Source organism: Humulus lupulus, chromosome 6, assembly GCF_963169125.1.
Source record: "Humulus lupulus chromosome 6, drHumLupu1.1, whole genome shotgun sequence".
Taxonomy (NCBI): domain Eukaryota; kingdom Viridiplantae; phylum Streptophyta; class Magnoliopsida; order Rosales; family Cannabaceae; genus Humulus; species Humulus lupulus.
Genome location: NC_084798.1, coordinates 34,595,434 through 34,620,794, shown reverse-complemented (window position 1 = coordinate 34,620,794; position 25,361 = coordinate 34,595,434).

Sequence of the window (25,361 nt, the reverse complement as noted above, 5' to 3'; positions counted from 1 at the left end):
TGCAGGCCATTGAGGATGAGAAGGAATCATTGCTAAGAAATCATACCTGGACTGTTGTTGACAAACCAGAAGGCTGCAGATTGGTGAATTGCAAATGGATTTTCAGAATCAAAGGAGGACAGTCAGGTGGTGAACAAGGAAGGTATAAAGCCCGACTGGTTGCCAAGGGATTTACACAGAGAGAAGGAGTTGATTTCAATGAAATCTTCTCCCCAGTTGTTAAACATGCATCAATAAGAGCAATGATGGCAAAGGCTGCAACCGAAGACCTTGAGATCGAGCAGATGGATGTGAAGACTGCCTTTCTCCATGGAGTTCTAGAAGAAACAATTTACATGAAGATGCCAGAAGGTTTCAATGAAGCTGAAAATAAGGTATGTTTATTGAAGAAATCACTCTATGGTCTAAGACAGGCACCTAGGCGATGGAATCACAAATTTGATGATTTCATGAAGAGGAGCAACTTTACCAAAAGTTCCTATGACCCCTGTGTCTATTTCAACAACTCTCTTTACTTGTTGTTATATGTAGATGACATTCTAATTGTTGGGAAGAGCAAGAAAGAGATAGCTAACATAAAGTCAATGTTGAAATCAGAATTTGAAATGACAGATTTGGGTGAAGCCAAGAAGATTTTAGGCATTGAAATCAAAAGAAACATACTTGAAACATTGGTGCTTTCACAGGAAGGGTATCTAAGAAAGGTCATTCAGAAGTTTAACATGGAAGGTTCAAAGCCAGTTTCAACTCCACTGGCTTCTCATTTTAAATTGAACAAAGACCAGTCACCCAAGACAGAAGAAGAAAGAGTCAAAATGGATTCAAAGCCATATGCTAGTGGGGTCGGGAGCTTGATGTATGCTATGGTTTGCACAAGACCTGATATAGCATATGCAATGAGCATAGTGAGCAGGTTCATTGCAAACCCAGGAGATGAACATTGGACTGCACTGAAGTGGATCATGAGGTACATTGCAGGGTCATTAACACTTGGTCTGACTTACAGATGCAAGAACAGATCAGATACTGAGGTAACTGGTTTTGTTGACTCAGACTATGCAGGCTGCATAGACACTAGGAGATCATTGACAGGATATGTATTCACTATTCGAGGAGGATGTGTGAGCTGGAAGTCTAACCTACAGAAGGTGGTGGGATTGTCCTCTACAGAGGCAGAATATATGGCTGCAACTGAGGCAATCAAGGAGGCAATCTGGTTGAAGGGGTTAGCACAAGAATTTGGTTTCAATTCAGAAAATGTCACTGTCCATTGTGACAACCAAAGTGCTCTACACTTAATGAAGAATCCTATACTGCATGAGAGGTCAAAACACATTGACATCAAAATGCACTTCATTAGAGATATAATCTCTGATCAAACAGTGCATGTAAAAAAAATTCACACCGACCACAACCCTGCTGACATGTTTACTAAACCAGTGACACAAGTGAAATTCAAGTACTGTTTAGAACTCCTAGACATCAAAGATTTCTACTGATTTTTTATTCTTGACTGCTTTTACATTAATCTGAATCAAGGAGGATTTTGTTGTAAATGATTCAGATTAAGTCACGTGCCTTATAACTATTAGTGATAGTTTTTTTTTTACAGTTTATTCTGTTATAGTTAGTTTAGTGAGACAAAATGTATAAATAGGAGTTCCCTTTATTCATTAAAGCTCTAGCCTTGTAAAGTTACTCCGAAGAGCTTATTTTGAGATGATCATCAATAAAGTATTCAATTCAGTCTCTGTCTTTTGCTGTTACAAGATTTTATACTTTGATGTTCTTTGTGTGATGATTCAAGAAGTTAGCATTGAAGAAGTGAATCAACTACATTGCTGCCTAGCATTGCTGTAACAATTTATAAAATATCAGACATATAAGAGCATCTGACGTCTCCCTTGGGAAGACGTTAAATGTTTGGCCTAATATATATATATTCAGTCTTTCTTTCTTCTTCCCCGAGCGCACGAACCAGAGGCGGAGAAGGGCAATTTTCTGGGCGATTTCAGAGCCATTTTTTGACGATTTTGGCCGATTTTAGGCTATAAAATCTCATTTAAGGTAAGTTTTTATTATTTATAAGTGTTTTATAATATTTATGATAATTTTCATGCTTATTGTCTCTAATTATTAAGGAATTGATATTGAGATTTTAGGGTTTATGAGTTGCGATTTTTGGCTCAACAAAGTGGATTTAAAGCATATTTGAGGTAGGATTTCAAGATTAAACAATGTATTATAGTTAGAATAGTAGAAAAAATGATTTTTGTGCATTTTTTTATATGATTTGTGGGTTTTATTAGAAATATTAATTTAAAGTATGAAAAATAATTTTTATGTATATTTGAGATACTATATTGTTTAATTTTAAGATGATACCACATTATTTACTATTTTTAAATTTTTATTACTATTTAATCCGAAAATTATACATTTTTAATTAATTTTTAATATTTGTTAAGTATATATATGTAAATATGTTTTGCTAAAATGTATTTAATAATTGTCTAAAATAAGAAAAATAATTTAATTTTCATTTTACATAAAAAAAATAGTAATTCGAGTTTATAATGTTTATAATTTTTTTTAATTTATATTATTATTTAATTAGAAAATTATATATATTTGTAATCTTTATTAAAATTTAAGTAGGTTATTTATATATAGTTATGTTATTTTATTGATTTAGTAATCTTTTATTAATTAAATAATTAAAATTTTTAAGTTGTGGTTTTAACTGAGATTTTTGCTTCAAATTTTCGATTTCAAGCACACATTTGAGGTTTTTAAGTTTCTAAAATTTCAATAATAAATTATTGTTAATCTAATTATTTAATGAAGTTTGTTTATTAATATTTTATTTATTAATTAATTTAGTTTTGTAGGTTGTAAATTTAATAGCAAAGTGCGCTCTTTGCAAAGTGAAGTAATTTGTTAGCAAGGACTATATAATTGCAAGTGGTACATACATTATCTTCTTTCTTATTTTAGTATTATTAAACTTTTGTTAGAGGGGTTTAAATATCTTAAATATTCATCCATAGTGAAGTAGGTTCTAAGATTAAAATTGTGTGTTTCGGTGATAACAGAAGGTTGAGAACTGTGTGTTTTAGTGAAGTAGGTTATGGAAAATTTGTTTGTGTGCTGCGGAGCTATAAGGAAGAAACTTATTGTGTGTTATTTGAATTTTTTGACTTGTTGTTCACAGATGGTTAGATCACTATTATAAGAGAAATGCTGCTCGATTTTGTCTAGAATTATGTATTTTATTATTCTATTATTATATTTGTATTGTGTTGTGCTTATTCGATTGGATTTAATTAGATTGGCAGATGGTTAAGTTATTAATATAGGGGAAATGCTGCCCAATTTTTCATATGCTTATTTAGTATTTTTTTTTAGTTTAATTTTTCATAGACATAGTTAACAATTTATTTATTATTAAAGTATATATAATTAAATAATAATTAACTAATATATTTTACTTTGTATTTTTTTGTAGCTAAACACTATGCCATATACACCAGCACATATTAATGAACTGCGACAACACTGGGCGAACCATATGCTACCGATAATTCAAGGTCATCGTCCCACATATTAGGTTTTTTTTTTACATTTTATTTCTTACCATATGTCTAGCTAGCTAGAGTAATATTTGTTAATTTTGTATGTTTAACAACAAATATTACAATTTTGTATATTTTGCTAGCAAAAACATATTATATACACATTTCGGTTTTATTAATGAAAATTCACAATTTAAATTTGCATATAATTTAGATTTTTTAATTAATATATTTAATTCTATTTCAAAAAAAAAATTAATATATTTAATTCTATTAATTAATATACTAAAAATACTTATTTAATTATTTTTTAAAAAAAATTACAAAAACCAATGACGTCTCCCAGGAGGAGACGTTGGAAGTCTACAAAGTCTCCCCATGGGAGACGTTGTAGGTACCTATGACGTCTCCCATGGGGAGACTTTGTAGACTTCCAACGTCTCCCCCCGGGAGACGTCATAGGTTGTACACGTACACCCTATGACGTCTCCCGGGGGGAGACGTTGGAAGTCTACAAAGTCTCCCCATGGGAGACGTCATATGGCCACTTTAGATGGCTCCTGCAACAACGTCTCCCCTAAGGGGAGACGTTAAATGTCTACAATGTCTCCCCCATATAGCCATTAAATGCTTATTTTGTTGTAGTGAAGGGTTCAGTTGAACCAACTAACCGCTTCACATTTCTGTTCTATAAATATTAGATTCTTATTCAAACAAGGGGATAGAAAAAAAAATATGACTTAGGCATCGAAGTGTCTTTCTTGCAGGTACCCCTGAAAAATCAACAACTGTAAAAGTGATCGTCATCATCGGAACGGGATCGGAAAACCAGTTAACGTCGACAAATACCTCCAAATATAGGAAAGCAAATCTGTTGCATCAACAAATTGGTGCAGTCTGTGGGAATTGAAGTTTCCTTTTTAGCCACATCGTCGAATCAAGAACTCTTTCCTTGCAACCAAAATCCACTCGAACCTTGGAGCCATGCCACTAAAGGGCAATGGAGAGCGAATGTAAGCGACCAAATTGACAAGATGTGTCGCCTATTGGAGGCTAGCCAATAGAGATCCGACGAAGCTATTAAAACGCTGACCGAAGCCCAGGCAAGGCTCGAAGATGAGATCGCCGAGTTACGAAAGTCCAACGAAGCTATGCGCAGAACCCAAGACAACAACAATCCCAACCTTAGTAGACCTGAAGCCCCGATCGTTCAGATCGACTCTCCCCTAAGAAGCGCAATCCACGCCAGAGAAGGATCCCAGGGTCCCCTACCATCCTCCCCGACTCGTCTTCACCAAGGAGGCGAGGAGAAGAGGACGGAACATCGTGAGACACTTACGTGAGTCGGTGCAGACCCCACAAGAACAACCCAACCAGTCTCCGAAGATGGGCCCCAGCAGACCCCACAACGGGCCTGATATCGTCTAATAACTCCTAAGCGGTCGCAGTAGTAATCAGGCTATGTCGTATCCACAGAGAGGTAAAATACAAGTAAAAAGAAAGATTAGTAAATCAGAAATAATAAACTTTAAAATAATGTAACTTTGAAAAAGAATATAAACATTAAATAAACAAAATCGAGGAATTAGAATCAGAAAGAAAATATGGAAGGCATAAGTTACATTCCTGCAAACATACATATATTTTAATAAAATTAATTCATTATACTCAACTATAATTCTACACCATTAATTATAGTTGGAAAATATATATAATAAAGCTCATCTTAAAATATGTTCTTTAATTAAATTATACTGACTTCTAATTTTAAAAATCTAGCATATTATATACCTTAGAGTGACAAAATACCAATTGTAGAATGCAGTAAAAATCATATAATATAACAAATATCCTAAATTAAATTAAAAGTCTAAATTATATAAGAAGAGCATGATTAGACTTATGTAAAAGACACTAATAAATTTAGAATAAAAATTAGAAGAAAATAAATTTAATTGTAACAAAGATATAAAAATGAATAACAAAATAAAGAATCAATATATTAAAAATATAATGTAAAACACGAACTTCACTCTACCCTTTCCACAAGAGAATTTAGCCTAAAATAGGCATTGTTTTCACTCAAAGTAATGTAAAAGAAATGAAAGAAAAATAAGAACAAAAATGCTTTTCTCTCTCACTATACTCTCCACACTTAATTTCACAATCTAATACTTTTTACTCCATTTGATCTTCTATTTATAGTAAAAAAAAAAAAAAGACCCAAAATGTGTTAAAAATCGTGTACTAAAGTGTGGGAAAAGTGGCTGCAAAATAGGCGCAAAGTGGGACAAGTGCAGCAGACACGTTAGCCACGTGTCAAGCTTTCGTTGGTTTGGCAGGCTTAGAATCAAGTGGTCCCAATAGTAGCAAAACATGTGGCCCTTCTCGTGGATACAAAACTGTTAGTGAGAAAATGGGCTTTAATTCATAAAATGTAGGGAATTTTTAAAAAATATGGCTTTTATATCATTAATGTGCAAAATATATGGGAGTTATATTTTTCTTAATTTGTATGAGAAATTTATTAAAGAAAAAGTTAAAGTATGGGAAACACAATTAGTAGCTAACTAAAATATGAAAATGTCACATTTTTTTTTATCATAGTTATGTTTTTTTTTTATTTTGAAAGTAATTTTATTTTATTTTTTTCCATCATTTTTTTATTCTTTTTTCTTTTTTTTCCTTGTTTTTTCTTCCACTTTTTCCTTTTTCTTTTTTTTTTTTCTACTAATTTTTCCCTTCATCTTTTTTTCTTTCCATTGTTTCATTCTTCTTCTTCTTTTTTTCATTTTTATTCATTTACCTTTTTTTTTTCCTTTCATTTGTATTGTATTGTTTTTTTTCATATTTTCTCAGTTTTTTTTTCATTCTATTTTTTCTTCATTTTTGTATTTATTATTTTCTCCTTCCATTTTTTTTCTTATTTCACACATATGAGTTTTTCTTTCTTCTTCCATTTTTTTTTTCATTTTTTTTCTACCAATTTTTTCATTCATATTTTGTTTCTTTTCATTTTTCCATTATTTTTCTTTTTCTTCTTCTTTTCATTCTTATCTATTCATCTATTTTTTTCATTCATTTTCTTTTGTTTTTTTTCTTCATTTTTGTACTTATTCTTTTCTCATTCTATTTTTTTTTTCATTTTTTTACACATATATTTTAACATTGCATAACTATTCTACTATTTTTTTTTTTATTATCTTTTATTATTGTAATATTTTTTTATAGTTTTTTCCACTATATATAAAAAAAATTCAAATCAATTTTTTCAGCATTTTCTTTTTACTGTAACACTTATAGGAATACCAAAATTTGGAAAGAAAACTAATAAAAATATAAAAACGTGAATGGGTAACTGGTTACCCTCACATTCTTTGTGTGTATATTTCTGAGGGTAACTGGTTACTTTCACGTTCTTGTGTGTGTATATTTATGGTTTTTTTATGGTAACTAGTTACTTATGTTACTAAAATCATAGTTACTTCTTCTTCCCTTTTTAATGAAGTGTTCTTCCATTTTTTCCTTCAAATTTGATGTTTCTTTTCATATTTAATATAATTAACTTGTCACCCCTCTTAGGTAACTGGTTACCCCTCTTATGGCAGAAATTTACTCATCTCAGGATAACTAGTTACCCCTTCTGGTGCATGTTATTTAATCTAGCTCAAGGATTTTTTTTAAGATTAATTAAGTAACTGATTACCCTACTCAGGATTTGAAGAAAAAAAACTTACAATCTTAAAAAAACATGTTTATAATAAATAAATAATAATTTTAAAAATAATTCATATTACAAAAAAAAAATTTGCAAAACAACCAAAGAAAAATTTAATATAAAATTAGTAATATAAAAACAATATACAAAAATAAATAACCTAAAAAAAATAATCAAATTGCAAACATACCCTTCCAAATTTGATTAAGAGTAAAACTATGGCATAAACCAACTTTTATACAAAAATATGGGAAAATAAACCCATAAAAGTGAAAATTCTTAAAAAAAGCCATAGATTAACTTTTTTTGAAAAAAAAGCCAAATTTTTGCACACTCTATTAAAAATCCCATATAAAATGTAATTTCCTCTAAAATGTAAATAATGGAAATGAGAAAATGGGTCTTAAATTATAAAATATGAATTCATTGTGGTAACTTTAGAATTCAAATTATAAAATTGTGTAAACTTAGATAATGAGCTTTTTTCATCAAATTAAAATAATGAAAATCTGAAAATGAGCTTTAATCTATAAAATTTAAATAATAGAAAAAAGAAAATGGGCCTTATTTCATAAAATTGTGGTATTTTTACAATTCAAATTCATAAAAATGTGTTAACTTATAAAATGGGCTTTAATTCATTAAATTAAAATAAAATAGGCTTTTAATTCATAAGATTCAAATAAAAGAAATTTGAAAATGGGCCTTATTTCATAAAATGGTGGGAATTTTTCAATTCATATTCATAAAATTGTGTTAACTTAGAAAATAGGAATTCATAAGGTTCAAATAAAAGAAATTAGAAAATTTGCCTTACTTCATAAAATTGTGGTAATTTTATAATTCAAATTTCTAAAAATGTGCTAACTTATTAAATGAGCTTTAATCCATAAAATTTAAATAATAGATATGAGAAAATGGACCTTATTTCATAAAATTGTGGTATTTTTACAATTCAAATTCATAAAAAATGTGTTAACTTATAAAATGGACTTTAACTCATTAAATTAAAATGAAATGGGTTTTAATTCATAAGATTCAAATAAAAGAAATTAGAAAGTGGGCCTTGTTGTATAAAATTGTGGTAATTTTACAATTCATATTCATACTCTACCACCTCGACCAATTGGTCGCACAACTCGTGGGACTGTTCAAGGCAATGCACCCAAAGCTAGCATTCCTTCTATTATTCAGAGTCAACAAGTTGGCTCTACTGCCATCTCTTCTAATGAAGATAATATATCTCATGCACCATCTGGTACATTCCATAGATTTTACATTTGATTGTTTTAGATTTAGGATTCATTTAAACTTACAATTTTTTTCATATAGAATCAAGTGGTCCCAGTAGTAGCAAAACACGTGGGCATATTCGTGGATACAAAACTGCTAGTGAAAAAATGGGCTTTAATTCATAAAATATAAATAATGGAAATGAGAAAATGGGTCTTAAATTATAAAATATGAATTCATAAAATTGTGGTAACTTTAGAATTCAAATTATAAAATTGTGTTAACTTAGATAATGAGCTTTTTTCATAAAATTAAAATAAAGGAAATCTGAAAATGAGCTTTAATCCATAAAATGTAAATAATAAAAATGAGAAAATGGGCCTTATTTCATAAAATTGTGGTATTTTTACAATTTAAATTCATAAAAATGTGTTAACTTATAAAATGGGCTTTAATTCATTAAATTAAAATAAAATGGGCTTTTAATTCATAAAATTCAAATAAAAGAAATTAGAAAATGGGCCTTATTTCATAAAATCGTGGGAATTTTTCAATTCATATTCATAAAATTGTGTTAACTTAGAAAATAGGAATTCATAAGATTCAAATAAAAGAAATTAGAAAATTGGCCTTACTTCATAAAATTGTGGTAATTTTATAATTCAAATTTCTAAAAATATGTTAACTTATAATATGAGATTTAATCCATAAAATTTAAATAATAGATATGAGAAAATGGACTTTATTTCATAAACTTGCGGTATTTTTACAATTCAAATTCATAAAAAAAATGTGTTAACTTATAAAATGGGCTTTAATTCATAAGAGTCAAATAAAAGAAATTGGAAAGTGGGCCTTGTTTCATAAAATTGTGGTAATTTTACAATTCATATTCATACTCTACAACCTCGACCAATTGGCTGCACAACTCGCGGGACTGTTCAAGGCAATGTACTCGAAGCTAGCATTCTTCCTATTATTCAGAGTCAACAAGTTGGCTCTACTGCCGTCTCTGCTACTGAAGATAATATTTCCCATGCACCATCTGGTACGTTCCATAGATTTTACATTTGATTGTTTTATATTTAGGTTTAATTTAAACTTACAATTTTTTTTAATATAGAATCAAATGGTCCTAGTAGTAGCAAAACACGTGGGCATACTCGTAGAAAAATAATATGATGCCACTGCCTCCACCAGATCAATGTTTCAATACAAACGTCAGAAACGATCCCGACCCCTCAATGCTAGAGGAACAAGATGATTCGGAGTATTTTTATTTTTTTACTTTGTTTCTTCAAAAACTTTAACATTTTATAATTTATTTTTTTCTTTATGTACAATTTATAAGATATGTTTTCTTTCATATTTTATAAAATTTATCTATTTTTAGTTGATTAATTTTTTTTATCACATATAATTAATTAAATTTAAATATTTTCCAAAATAATTATTTAACAATGCCTACCAATAAATTGCACTGTTGCCATGTGGAGCAATAGGCAACTACCACGTGTAAAAAAAACTCACAAAGCCATGCCAGGTGCCATGTCATCCACCAAACGACACGTAATCGGTTGTATGTGCCACATCATGTGCCATGTCATTAATCATATTCCACATAATTAACCACGTGGCATGCCACATCTTCTGCCACGTCAAACATTAAGTCAATGACGTTAACTCACTTCTGTGGGGTCCATGTAAGTTTTACCTACCAATATGCTAATCGTAGGAAATAATACCTTTCTCGACTAATTATAGCCTACCAATACAATATTGGTCAAAATATGTAGGTAAAAGGGTTTACCTACTGATACGATACCTTTACCCACGAATAATATTTGTAGGTAAAGGCCTAATTTCTTGTAGTGATAAGAACCTCATTAGACTCAACTAATGAGATTAGAGCATTTTAATTTGAATTTTGGAGCAAAAAACGTGTCACTGTACGAACTAGTACGGACAGCCCAGGCGACACGTCCTCTGGCACCAGGCGATGCGTCGCCTAGTACCAGGCGACATGTTGGCTGGCCATTATTTCAAAGTTGAGTGACGTGTCACGTTCCAGAGGCAACGCATCGCAGATGCAACTGCCTTGGTGCTCCAAAACTTGTCTCAAAACATCCCCAAATGCTCCCAAACTTTTTGGGTACTCTTATATACTCCAAAGAAACACTTTGGACCCAAAAAAAAAAAGAGTTATAAATGCTTATACAAAAAATCAACTCTCATATGTTGACTTTTGTGAAATCATTATGGTTTTGCACATCTTCATGCCTAACCAATTTCACCATGTATTTAACCAATCATAAGACACCCCCACTTGGTTAAATACGCCATAATTTCTCTAGCCAAACGATATTAGTGCATAAAATAAAGTACATTTTAGGTTTGAATTTTATCTTAGTGAAAACACTTCAAATCTTCTATCGAAATGCTAAGGTATTCTTAAAAGATTGAATCCAACATTCCAAGTGATAAAAAATGGTAATGCCTCGCACACCTCTATCTGATTACTCAAGTATTTTTCACTTTAGCACTTTTAATGGTCTTGTGCTCATCCATTTCATTAAATTTTTGGGGAGAAACTTCAACTTTCATGAGAGGCGGCACCACCTGTAAGTTCACGTAGGTGAAGTTCTTACAACATCTTTGCTACCTATAGAGATGCTTGTTGCACATAACTGAACTTCATTAGAAACCCTAGCTTAACCCTCACTCGGTAGAAACAAACACTAACCATCCTTGGATGGAACTCATGACTGTGTAAGTGTTGAAACTATTCACTCAATGACTTGTTCTTACCCATTGAACTCTTGACCTCGATGTATACAATTTTGTACTTGGGTTTCCATCATTGATGAATATATTATTCTAGAAGTTTTAGTATGATCTCTTTTGAAGGGAAACTTACTAACCTCTTCGCAAGAGGTTTTGTAAATGGATACGCTAAATTCTCACTTCACTATATCAAAATAGGGGTTTGATGGCTACGTGGGGAAGAAATTGTAGACATTCAATGTCTCCCCTAATGGGAGATGTTGTAGTAGGAGCCATCTTATGTGATCCTACGATGACTCGTAGGGGAAGACTTTGAATACATTCAACGTCTTCCCCTGGGAGACTTCATAGGGTATCTTTTTACACCCTACGACGTCCCCCAAGGGACCTTAAAAAGTCTTCCTCTACGAGTCATCGTAGGGTTATACATTTTAAAAAATATATTTATTTAATATTTTTTAATACATTAATTTAAAATAAAATTGAATAAATTTATTTATTAATTAAATATATTATATTTGCCTATTTTTCTTGGTTTTATTATGTAAATTTTAATTATTTTTGCAATATTTTAATTGGCTTTCCTTAAGAATGTGTAATATTTCATTTTGTCGAAACTGATTTTTACACTATTCTAAAATAATATTCTATCCAATCTGAAAAGAAAACCCACATCAACACTTCAATTAAACAAAAAATAACAAGAAAAACAAAAACAACTTATTAAGAATATAGATACAAAGAGTTGTCCAAAATTTATATAAATAATATTAAGAAGATAGATTATGGACAAAAACAATCAAAGAACAAAATTGTTGAACTCTTGAGGATTCGATGATGTTGGGCTTGCGACTTTGAAGAGAGGTGGCATTGGGGAGGTGCGGCGTCGAGGGAGGCGTGACCACACGGAGGAGTGGTGTCGAGGGAGGCGCGAAGACGAGGGATGCCACAACAAAGGGTTGCGCGTCTTTGGAGGCGGCCGACGACGAATGGAAGCGAAGGAGAGATGAGAAAGGGAGAAGGAGAGAAGAGAAGAATATGAATGGATTTTTGTTGTTGTTGGAGATGAACTGTTATGAGAGAAAGCAAAGATAAATATGGAGAGGGGGAGAGATAAGTTAAGGGTTTGAATGGAATAGAAAAAGACAACTAATTAGAGTTTGAATGGAGAGAGAGAGAGAAGATAAGGATTTGTGTGCTGGTAATCAAAACCGTGGTCTACCTTATTTCCTTTTATGTAATTTATTTATTATTATTTTTTTAGGAATGACTTTAAATGTCTCCCTGAAGGAGACCTTAGAAGCAATTTTTAATAAAAAAATTTTTTTGAAAAAAAAGACTTTCTACGTCTCCCTACGGGAGACGTTAGAAGCTATTTTTAATTAAAAAAAAAAAAAGAATTTCAAAGTCTCCCTTAGGGAGACGTTAGAAGTAATGCCGAATTCGGCCCACCGAGTCTATTTACAATGTCTCCCCCATATTTTTAATGACTTGCAATTGTATTAAAAATCCAAAACTTTAAATGCATCCCACCATAAGACATTAAATACTCATTCTAATTTTTAATGTCTTACACCATATGTGTAAGACATCATAGGGAGTCATCAAAAGTAAAAATTGTTGTAGTGCATGTCTTAATATATGAGATCTATATGATTTCTCCTCAAATGAATTATCTCACATACTCATGTCTTAGATTTATATGTCTAGACTTCCTATTATATATATATGTCATTATAAGCTCTAGCTAATGTGGCTTGTATATCACTATTGGGATGTTCCTCATGAAATCCCTAAGCAACTTGGCCTCTTTGCCATTTGCCGCTAGAGCTATAGACTCATTCTCCATGGTTGAGTGAAATATATGTTTATTTCTTTAGGCCCCAATAAACCACTCCTATTTTGAGCATAACACCCAACCAATGGTGGAGAGATTGTCTCCCACACTCAAGATCCAACTTGCGCAGAGTATCCCTCAAGTATCTTAGAAAACATTGGAGATCTAGCTTCTTGGTCCTCTCTAGGTACCCTAGAATTTTCTCAATTGCCTTCTAATGTTCGATACTTGGATTGCTAGTAAACCTACTTAGTTGACTAACCGCTCTGTCATTGTTCTTTTCAAGCTTTATACTTGAATCAAATGGTGTACACGCCTCTTTGATTTTCATATTACTAAACTTGTTAAACACTTTCTTAACAAAGTGAGCTTGACTTAAGGCATAACCTCCACTATTTCTTCTCCCTTTTATACCCAAGATGGTATCAACCTCTCCAAGGTCTTTCATCTTGAAAGTGGAAGATAGAAACTTCTTCGTTTCTATTATGCATTTCATCTCATTATTCAAATTCAACATATCATCAACATATAGACACACTAATAATACAACATAGCCATCACAAGTCTTAGAGTATAAGTACTTGTCCGCATTGTTCTATCCAAACTCTTCTGAAACTATGGCTTTGTCAAAATTCTCATGCCATTGTTTCGGTGCTTGTTATAATCCATACAACGATTTAACATTCCTACACACTTTATGTTCATTTCTCCTTAGAACAAAACTCTTCGGTTGTTCCATATAGATCTCCTCATCGATATCTCAAATTAAGAATGTCGTTTTGACATCCATTTGATGAACATAAAGGTTATATATTGATGATAAGGCAAATAAAACTCTTATTTTGGTTGTCCTAGCAACCAGTGCATATGTGTCAAAATAATCGATTCCTTCCTTTTGTTCAAACCATTTAGCTACTCATCTAGCTTTGAAGGTTTGTATGTGCCATTGGTGTGATATTTCCTCTGAAATACCCACTTACATCCAATTGGATTTAAACCTTGTGGAAGGTCTACAAATCCCAATGTGTTGTTTTACATGATTGAATACATCTCATCATTTATTGCCTCCTTCCAAAAGGCAGAGTCTCTTGAACTTCTTGATAGGTTTTGGGATCATCCTTAACTTGAAGAATCATAGGAGATTTTCATGTGACTTTTTCAAGTTTATGGTAGAGCATCTCTACTTGAGAATATTTCTCAATTGATCCCAACTATTTTAGCATTTGGCTTCTCTAAGGCAATATAGGTTTCTCATCAACCTTTGGATCTTTCTCTTTACAAGATTCTCCAACACCTGTGGGTTCTTGAGAGTTGCCATCACAATATAACATATTCTCAAAGAACTCCACTTCTCTTGATTCAATTATCACATTAGACTCCTAGTCTAATAGCCTATAGGCCTTGCTTTTTGAGGCATAGCCAACAAATGCACACTTTATGGCCCTTGGACCCAACTTGGTCCTTTTAGGCTTTGGACACTTTATGGCCCTTGCAATAAGCAAGGTACCCGCCCCTACACTTTAACATAGCCTAGATCAGGCTTCTTTCCTCTCCATAACTCACATGGAGACACATTGTTCTTTCTATAGGAATTTGATTCAATATATGACACGCAACAAGCGAAGCTTCACCCCACAAATTATATCACAATTTAGCATGTAAAAGCATTGAGTTAATCATCTCAAGATAAGTCCTAATCTGTATTTTAGCTATTCCATTTTGTTTTCGAGTGTATAGTATAGTGCATTCATGTATAATACACTGTTTTCCACAAAACACATTAAAATAATTTGAAAAGTATTTACTACCTCTATCACTTCTAAGAGTCTTATTTTTCCTTTCCAATTGTTTTCTACTTCAGCTTTATAGATTTTAAATGCATAATCCTTACTCTTAAGAAAATACACATAAGTATACCTAGAGCAATCATCTATAAAATTCATGAAGTTTCTATTTCTTCCTCTAGTCAACATGACATTTAGTTCACATAAATCACTATGTATTAAATCTAACAAGTTTGAACATCTATCAACACTTGGAAAAGATTTCTTAAACATTTTAGATTTAACACATAATTCACATTTATCATGCTCACTCACATCACAATTAATTAATCCACACTTAACAACTCTTTTGATTGTGCTATAACCTATATGAGCAAGTCTATTATGCAATAAATTAATAGAACTAGAGTTAATCACATTATAAGAACTAAATGTCATATAATTATTGTCATTATTATCAAGAGTATATAGTTTGATCATCTCATCACATGAATAACCCTTTCCAAGAAAAGTGCCTAATTTATTCAAAATAAGTTTACCAGATTAAAACTCCATTTTGATACTGGGTTTCCTAAAAAAGACTTCCACTCATAATGTTTCTAGTCATATCGGGAACATAGAAACGTTAATTAGGGTCACTTTCTTTCCATTAGTGAAGAACATGTCAATACAGTCCTCCCAAGTACCTTGGATCTCTTTTTATTTCCCATTTGGACTTCAAGTCTCACCTTTGCACTTTCAAAGGTTTTGAAAAGACTTTTATCATATGTTGCATGAATGGTGGCACAAATATCATACCACCATCCTTGAACCTTTTCTTAGGTTGCATTAACTTCACTCAAGGCTGCAATGTTCTCAATATCGATTGCATTGACATGTTTACCTTCTCATAAGGTTTCATTAGTCTCATCACTATATGCATATACAATGTCAATATCCTTTAGAGTTATCATACATTCCTCATTAAATGCAATTCTCGATTAGGGTTACAATGCATTCCTCATCTAATATATTAGATTTAATTATGGTCACAAACATCTAATCATCAATTAGAGTAACCCAATTAAACTTGTAATGATCTCAATATCAATTTCCCTAACCCTAATCTCATTGTAACACCCCTACTATTCCAGGATCGTTACACTGTGTGTTTAAAATAGTGTTCAACTCACTAAATGAGTCATTTGGACTTAAACGTGTAACTAAACTAAATAAATGTTAGTGTTGACCCTCGATTTGGCCAACGACACTGAGTCAAATGTACGACAAAGTATAAAGCAAGAATGAGAAAAATGATCTAATGGAAAGGAAGAAAACACCAAGGAATTATAGTGGTTCGGCCCCAAAGAATGGTAATGACCTACGTCTTTTAGTGATATTGTTATTATTGAATCTCAAAGTCGTGATCAAAGAACTAGGGTTCTTGAGTTTCACAAACTTTGAATGTATTACAATAAGACGATGAACAACTCACTATAGCTCTTTTTTCTCTCAATATTTCGCAAAAAGATTCAGGAATCAAAAATCCAAAAGTCCCTTCCTTGAGCTATTTCATGCATATTTATAGGCTCAAGGAGGGTTACACATGCCAACGTACCCTATCTTTCCTTAATAATCACATATCAAGATAATAATGAAGAAATAGTCAATGCAGTTATTATAAGATTACAGCTTAAGAAGGAAATAAATTATGTTATACGACCAGCCTGGTCGTATCAAAAATTAACCCTGATGATGTGGTGTGCCTCTAGTCGATAGTCGAGCAGTACTTTCGCCACGTGTGAGAAATTCTCGCCACGTCATCAGCAACCGTTTTTTGGATAAACATTTGCCCCCCAAGTTTATTTATTGCGACTAGCAATAAGTAAACTTAGGAAACCGACTCTTCGAATACCCCACGAAATCTGTCAGAACCGCTCATGCTTTCTCGAAAAAGGTGACCAATGATGTCTAATCAAGTCTTGTCGGTTTCCCAAGAATGTGACTGACGGGCATTTCACTTCCCCATGCTTAGAAAAAGTAACTCATGATTACCTCTTTTAACGTGTCGCAGTCACTATATATAATACCCTAAATCCTTTTTTTTACTTTTTACTTTTCATTCGCCATTTTCTCGTCAAGAACTCCTAAGAACCTCGACTTTCAGAGCCCAAAAAACTTGAGGAGCTTCCATCGCTATTCTAAGGATCCTCCGCTCGGACGCTCAAAGCTGTTTCATTTCAGACCCCTCTTTTCATCCAAGTAAGTTTTACGAACCCCTTGGATGTTTGAGATGCCATGCAAAACTGTTTTTTGTGTATTCAAATCAGTGCCCCTTTCCAAATAACTCCCAATGGATATAGAATGCTTACAACACTCTATATCCTTTATAGCCACAAAAATGGCATGTGCCATCACCACATGAGGCTAATTATCTGTTCGACCTCAAGTCTAACCCCAACCAAGAAAGCACGGGGATTTTTCACTTTTGTCATCAGGAAACATGGCGCACTTTCCTGTCCGACCCCACTCACATATCAAATGTGGGGAAGTGCTATCAGGAGTATTTCCTTACGACTGACATGGTCGCGAACAACCTGGCCTTCACTCAAGGAGGTAACGTCTTTGTACCACTGGTCGTTAATCTTCCTTTAATTTTTTCTATACACTTTCTTAGATTTTTAGTGCCTTTCAAACCCATGGTTGTGACCAGACCCCACTCCAGACATGGAGTTAAGATCAGCCCTCTTGGCCAGTATGACTGACGTGGAGAAAAGCGTCAAGCATCTGGTCACATAGGCTAACCTTAGGCTGGTTGGCCTTTTGGCCCCTCATCAGGACGTGAGAGAGTCAATAGCGGGGAGTGCTACTGGCGGAGAGGTTCCCGAGAAGCACCCAGACTGTAACGCCCTGGTTACCCCAGAACAGTTACAGTGAACAGTGAACCGGAAATTTGACTTGCTACCCGAGTCCTTAGGTTAAAAACGTGATCTAAGTGCTATTATCAGGTTAAGGTGAAAACCAGTAAAAAGGAAAGGGTACATTTCATTAAGTAAATAAACTGCTCATGAGCCTTTAAAAATATTTACAAGTAGTTCGTAATACAAAAGAGTTGCTATTGTTTTAGATTTACAATCCCCGCCAGCCTAAGCGGCAAAAATAGGGTAAACCCCTAGTCCCTCTGAGAACTCCTTGACCGTGGCGGTCAAGCGGCCCTGTATGTACACCACATCGCCCAAGCTCTCCACTCAGGGTTGGTTAAGCTTTTCCTTCCCTTTACCTGCACCACAAAGCACCCATGACCCAAGGCCCAGCAAGAAAACACAATAAATCATGATATAATATCAACAACGGTCGTAATAACCATTCAGGACTATCAGTCCAACAAATAGGTGACAATAGCCAAAAGTCACAATAATGAGCATCGCTCCCTCTAGCCATGTGACAATAGGGTCACCAGGGCTTAACTGATAAGTGATTCTTTCATAAGTTTGATCAGAACAGGTGCAAGGTGGATAGTCACCAACATAACCTTCCTCACGACTCTAGAGTCGAAACTATGGACAACGTCCCTTAGCCATGTGACAAACGGTCACCGGGGTCTTATACCTTGGCTATAAACATCTGGTCGTAGACCAGGCAAGCGCTTATAAGTTCTTTGACCCTAGGGTCGGTCTAGCATTAATGCCATAGAGCCATTCAATGCATGATTCTCGACTTTAGAGTCGGTCCCTGACTAGTCAGTGTCTTAAATAGGTAATTAGCGTACATCAGCATTTAATATACAATCCACGTCCACATATATCAACCAACATGCTCCAATATCAACCCATGCATGTCATATACCTATACAGGGGGCAACTGTATTCATACACCATTCTCTTACTTTTGGTTCGAGTGAGAATTATTATATGAGCGACCCCTGAGAACGATCAACCTTTAATTCCTTGACGATCACCTGGTCATAACCAAATTATAGGATTCATTAATAAAAATGTTAACTGAGGGTTCCCAAACCAAATTCCAGCCCCCGAGACATCAAATACTACCCAATCAGGTACTAGGTCCATCCCCGAGGCCTAAGGTTTGAACCCCCAAGCTAAAAACCACATTTTGGCAAAATTGGCCTTAAGGGCCGCGGCGCACCCCTGCTGCGCCGCGGCGCCCAGGCCAGACCAGCAAGAATGCCCTTAGCGAACCAGTTTTTCCCCTGTGCGATTTCCTCTCAAACCAGTCCTTCAAACCTTCATAAAACCCCTTCCTAACATACAATTAAACCCCCAAATAACACCCTTAGCTCACCCTCATCAAATCCCAATCAAACCAACACTAAAACTCCCTTTGATTCTCACTTCCCACATCAAAATCATGAACTAGCAATCAAAAGAGAAAACAGAGCATACATGGATACTAGTGGCTAAAAGCTTACCTCAAGTTCAGGTTATGGTGCTCTTCAACAGTGGAACACTCTCCCAAAGTATCAAGGCCTACCTTCCAAGCTCAAATCCTCAACAAGACCACAAGAATTCACAAGAAAGATGAAGTAAGGAGAAGGTACGGGAAGAGAAGGTGATGTCTCTGTTTTTACTCTGTTTAATCTACAGCCTTCCAAGCTTAACATATATCCAAGCCAAAAGACTAAAATACCCCTAGGTCTTTTAAAGCTTCTAAAGCCACTTCAAGGGTAATTTTGGCACATTCCACTTATCCCGTTAATCATAATTAACGCTTCCCAATTACCGCTAATCTCAATATCCTCAAACACCAATAATTCATATCCTGTTACCCTAAAATCCCCGGTAACGCTATAACCATTAATATCACCCCGAGCCCCGAGCTCAAACCTGTTATGACCAAACCAATAAATCATGTTTAAAGATCATCTCACGTCGAAATACTCGAACCAATCCACATTATAATGTGGTCTCACAATATATCATTAACATGCAAACAAATATTCAATTATACCCTCAACGGGCCAAATTACCAAAACACCCCTGTAAACAAATGTGGACTCACATGCATGCATTTAACATCATATTATAATATAATTCTCATAAACATGCATAAACACATTTATTGGCATAATTAAACAGTTACGGCCCTCCCGGCCCACTAATCCAGCCATTAACCATAATAGGGAATCTGGGGCATTACACAGACGTGGAACAACCCCCTCCGAGGAGGGCCACTAGAGTAACAATCAGGGAACCTTCCAGCACTCCGCAGGCTGCTGCTCCCCCCGCCCCAAAGGGAAAAGGAAAAAAGAAGGCCACTGAACCCCCCGTTCCCATCGATGAATCTTCAGATGAGAACGGTACTGATCTTTCGCTCTTAGATAGTTTGCCAATTCCCTGTCACGTATTTGACGGCGACGGCAACTTTAAGTATACTGCAATCTTAAGTTCAGATTTCTTCCAGGCAGTAAGTAGTTCAGTAAGTAATGTAGCGACTAGTAGTTGTAGCATGGGTACCTTTCTTATATTCTCTTTACTTTCATTTTTATCTCTGTCTGTACATCTTGTCTCACTGCTCGCGTTGTTTCTTTTTGTGCAGATATGTCATCTGAAGACGTGTTCGAGCATTACAAGGCTACCGCTGCATCTTCAGGCAAGAAGAAAGACAGCAAGAGGACTCGGGGGGAGAGCAATAAAATTGCCTCAAAGAAGGCCCGAACTGAGGACCCTCCAGCCACTGTCCCGTCGAAGGAGAACACGCCACCTCCATCGCCACTCGAGCAGCCAGCCTCAACTCCTCCGGTCGACCAGCATTCCACTCTTCCAACACTCGTCGACCAACACCCTACTCCTTAGGTCCCTACTAGCCAAACACAGCGTACTCGGCCTGAAGGCTCCCTGTCCAACATCGTGGTTAGCTCAGCTAGGGAGAGGATATACAAGCTCTCCAAGCACAAATGCAGTCAAGAGGCCGTTAACGAAACCATTTCCATGGAGACTGACCAAATACTCAACTGAGGGCTGAATGAGCTTGTTAGCGTACGTTACCTCCTGATGATGAATAATTTGCTTTTGATTTTCTGCCATCACCTTACCCTTTTCATCTGTTGTAGGGATTATTGACCGTGACCGCTGGCTGGCGCCGTGCAGGTGCCATGGTGTCCAAGACTAAAATTTTTGACACCAGGCTAGCTGAGGCTAAGAAAGCGCTTGGAGGGAAAAATGCCGACTTGCTTGAGAAAAACAACGAGCTAGCTAAGCAGAACAACGAGTTGCTTGAGAAGAGTGTGGAGCTGTTTAAGCAGAAAGAGGAAATGCTCGAGCAAAAAGCCACTCTGGCCGAGGAGCTGCTGGAGGTTCGGGACTCCCTGAAGAAATCCAATGAAGACAAAGAAACATTCAGGGAAAGCGCCAAACTCAACTACCAACAATGCAAACAACTCGAGCTTGATTTGATTGCGAGCAGGCACGAGACGGAGGATATGGAAAAGCGTGTGAAGGAGCTTGAGGAACTCGAGGCCAGGAACTTGGAGAAGTACAAGGAAGCCACTCATCTTTGCTTCTACGAGTTTTGGAAGCACAATTGGGAGGCTAACTTCAATTATCTGTCAGAACGCCTGAGGCAGACTCTAATGTCTCAGTGTGCCATTCGCCTAGAGGAAGAAGAGAGGGCTAATGTTCCTGCTTCCCCAGAGATCTCTCTGGCAACAGGGATAGATGGTGCAGATAATGAAGCTGGCGAAGCTGTCGACCAGGACGCTCATCAGGACCCTCCGGTCTCTTAGTCTCTTTCTATCTCTTAATCTTTTAATTACAGGACATACAGGTCGTGATGTAAAGACATTAATTTTTTATTGCTGCGCGGGCAACTATTTTCCTTTTAATCAAACAATTACATCTGAGCAATACTACTCGTGGTGTAAAGTAATACGTTTGTGATATTATAATACATTTTCATTTTATTATAACATATGATCGCATGACCGAACTTAGCATAGCACTTTGGTTTGATATAGCAAATACAAAATTTTGAAAAATACTCTAAGTACCCTAGCATGCTTTCACTTATTTTGCTCATGTGTTTACATACCTTTTGATGATATGCTTTGCTTACTTGTACCTTATATGCCCCCAAGTGATCGAGGAGCTTTAGGTCCTTGGTCACTTGCCTTGACCAAAACCTGTTTGAACAATACTACTCGGAGCAAAATAATTGAAATTGTCATACAGCAAAACAACACACGTAATGAGCAAATAGTTGTAATAAATACAATAATTGGCAAGAAATGACTGGCTGCGCACAGTCCCTTATATTTCTCGTAATAAATGGACCAAACATGTCTGTACGAGTGATCAATAAGATCTTACACTTATAAGCAATCAGTCACATAAAATGACCAACCCTTTTTCAAAACTTGTAAAAAGTAAAATTAATACAAGCCAATTCTTTAAGAAGAATTGTTTATTGATAGTACTTGTGCAGGTGTTCTCCATTCCAATAGTGAGGAACGAAATCTCCGTTTAAGCGAGCAAGTTTATAGGTGCCGGGTGAAGGACTTCTTCATTCTGGTATGGCCCTTCCAAATTAGGTCCGAGTACTCCAACAACTTGGTCGCGAGTGTTTAGAAAAACTCTTCGGAGTACAAGATCTCCAATGCTAAACTTTCTTTCTCGCACTTTAGAGTTGAAATATCGGGCGAATTTTTGCTGGTACGCAGCTACTCGGAGTTAGGCTTGCTCACGCTTCTCATCGATTAAGTCGAGGGATTCCATCAATAGTTGACTGTTTGAGCCTTGGTCATACGTTATTCTACGATGCGAAGGCAGATCTAACTCAACAGGAAACATAGCCTCATATCCATAAGCCAAAGAGAATGGAGACCCGTTGCTGTTCGGTTGGAAGTTTTGTACGACCAAAGTACTTCAGGAAATTGTTCTGGCCACGCCCCCTTAGCTTCTTCTAGTCTTTTCTTCAGTGTATCCTTCAGCATTTTGTTGACTGCTTCAACTTGTCCATTTGCTTGGGGATGATCGACTGAAGAAAAGCTCTTGATAATGCCATGTCGTTCGCAAAAATCTGTGAATAAATCACTATCGAACTGGGTATCGTTATCCGAGACAATCTTCCTTGGCAATCCATAGTGACAAATAATGTTCTTGATCACAAAATCCAGGACCTTCTTGGTCGTTGTGGTTGCAAGTGGCTTGGCTTTGGCCCATTTAGTGAAATAGTCGACGAAAACCACAACATACTTGACGCCGCCCTTCCCTGTGGGCAAAGATCTGATCAAATCTATGCCCCAAACTGCAAACGGCCATGAACTTTGCATCTATTTAAGCTCATTAGGGGCTTCTCGCGGGATTTTGGAGAACCTCTAGCACTTGTCACACCTCCGTACAAACTCCATTGAATCTTCATTCATCGTGGGCCAAAAGTATCCTTGCCTCAATATCTTTTTTGACAAGCTTTGCCCCCCAGCGTGGTCTCCACAAAAGCCTTCGTGTACCTCCTTCATCAACTCTTTGGCCTTCTCTTTTGAAATACACCTGAGGAGTGGCATTGAATATTTCCTTCGGTAAAAGATTCCATCGACCAGGATATACCTAGCAGCTTGTCGCTGAAGGGTCCTGGCTTTGTTTCTGACCGTTGGTAATATGACTTGCGTTAGATACTCTATATATGGTGTCATCCATGCATCCGTCATCTGGATCACCATAACGGTCTCCTCTGCTTGGATGCTTGGCATTGTTAGCCGCTCAACCGGCACTATATTCAGAGTATCAGCATCCTTCGCACTTGCTAACTTGGCCAAAGCATTAGCATTGGAATTCTGGTCGCGAGGTACTTGCTGGAGATTGTATTTGTCGAACTGAGCCAATAGATCTTTTGTTTTGTTCAGATAGGCAACCATCTTTAAACCTTGCGCCTGGTATTCTCCCATGACTTGATTCACCACTAGCTGAGAATCACTGTAGATGTCAAGCACTTTTATATTCATGTCCCTGGCTAATTGCAATCCAACGAGTAGTGCTTCATACTCGGCCTCATTGTTAGAAGCAGTGAAGTCAAACCTGATTGCGCAGTGAAATTGATGACCCTCCGGCATCATCAATATCACTCCTCCCCAGCGTGGCACTCGTTAGAAGAACCATTTGTAAATAATTTCCACGTGGGAGCTTGGTTTTGACATTCAGGCTCATTAGGCTTTTCAATCTGCTCGCCATTCGTAAGTTCAGTGAATTCTGCAATGAAGTCAGCCAAGGCTTGTCCTTTTATCGCTGCTCGCGGCAAGTAAGATATATCGAACTGCCCAAGTTCAGCTGCCCATTTTAACAATCTACCTGCAGCCTCTGGATTTTGCAGGACTTGTCGTAGAGGCTGGTCGGTCAAAACTGTAATTGGATGAGCTTGAAAGTAAGGTTGCAGCTTCCTGGAGGCCAAAACTAGGCAATAGGCTAGCTGCTCGATGGGCGGCTACTGCTGTTCTGCTCCAATTAGCCTTTTGCTTACATAGTAAACAACCTTCTGCACGCCTTCTTCCTCCCTTACTAAAATGGCACTAGCAGCGTATTTCGTGATCGCCAGGTAGATGAACAAAGTTTCTTTATCGACCGGCTTTAACAGGATGGGCGGTTGCGCCATATGAGGTTTTAGTGCTTGAAAAGCCTGTTCGCATTCCTCCATCAATTCAAACTTTGTATTGCCTCTAAGTAGATTAAAGAATGGGACGCACTTATCTGTTGACTTTGAAATGAATCTACTAAGTGCGGCAATTCTTCCGCTCAAGCTTTGAACATCCTTAATCTTTGCTGGTAATTTCATGTTCATCATGGCTTTAATTTTCTCGGGATTGGCTTCAATTCCTCTCGAGTTAACTATAAATCCGAAGAACTTCCCTGATCCTACTCCGAAAGAGCATTTAAGGGGATTTAGCTTCATCTGATATTTGTTCAAGACGTTGAAGCACTCCTGCAAATCCTTTACATGCCCTTCAGCTTTCTTCAACTTGACCAGCATGTCATCAACGTAGACCTCCATGTTTGTGCCGATCAGTTCCTTGAACATGTGGTTGACGAGTCGCTGGTAAGTCGCACCAGCGTTTTTCAAACCGAAGGGCATCACTTTGTAACAGTAGAGCCCTGTATCAGTCCGAAAGCTAGTGTGATCCTCATCAGGGGGATGCATACTAATCTGATTATAACTGGAGTACACATCCATGAAAGAGAGGATCTCATGTCCTGCAGTGGCATCGACCAGCTGGTCGATTCTTGGGAGTGGGAAACAATCTTTGGGACAGGCTTTATTTAAGTCTGTAAAATCCACGCACGTACGCCACTTGCCATTTGGCTTGGGAACTAGCATGGGATTAGAGACACACGATGGATAAAATGCCACCCTGGTGAACCCATTTACCTTTAGCTTCTCGACTTCTTCTTTTAAGGCCCTTGATCTATCTTTGTCGATTAGCCTTCTTTTTGTTGCACTGGTGGAAA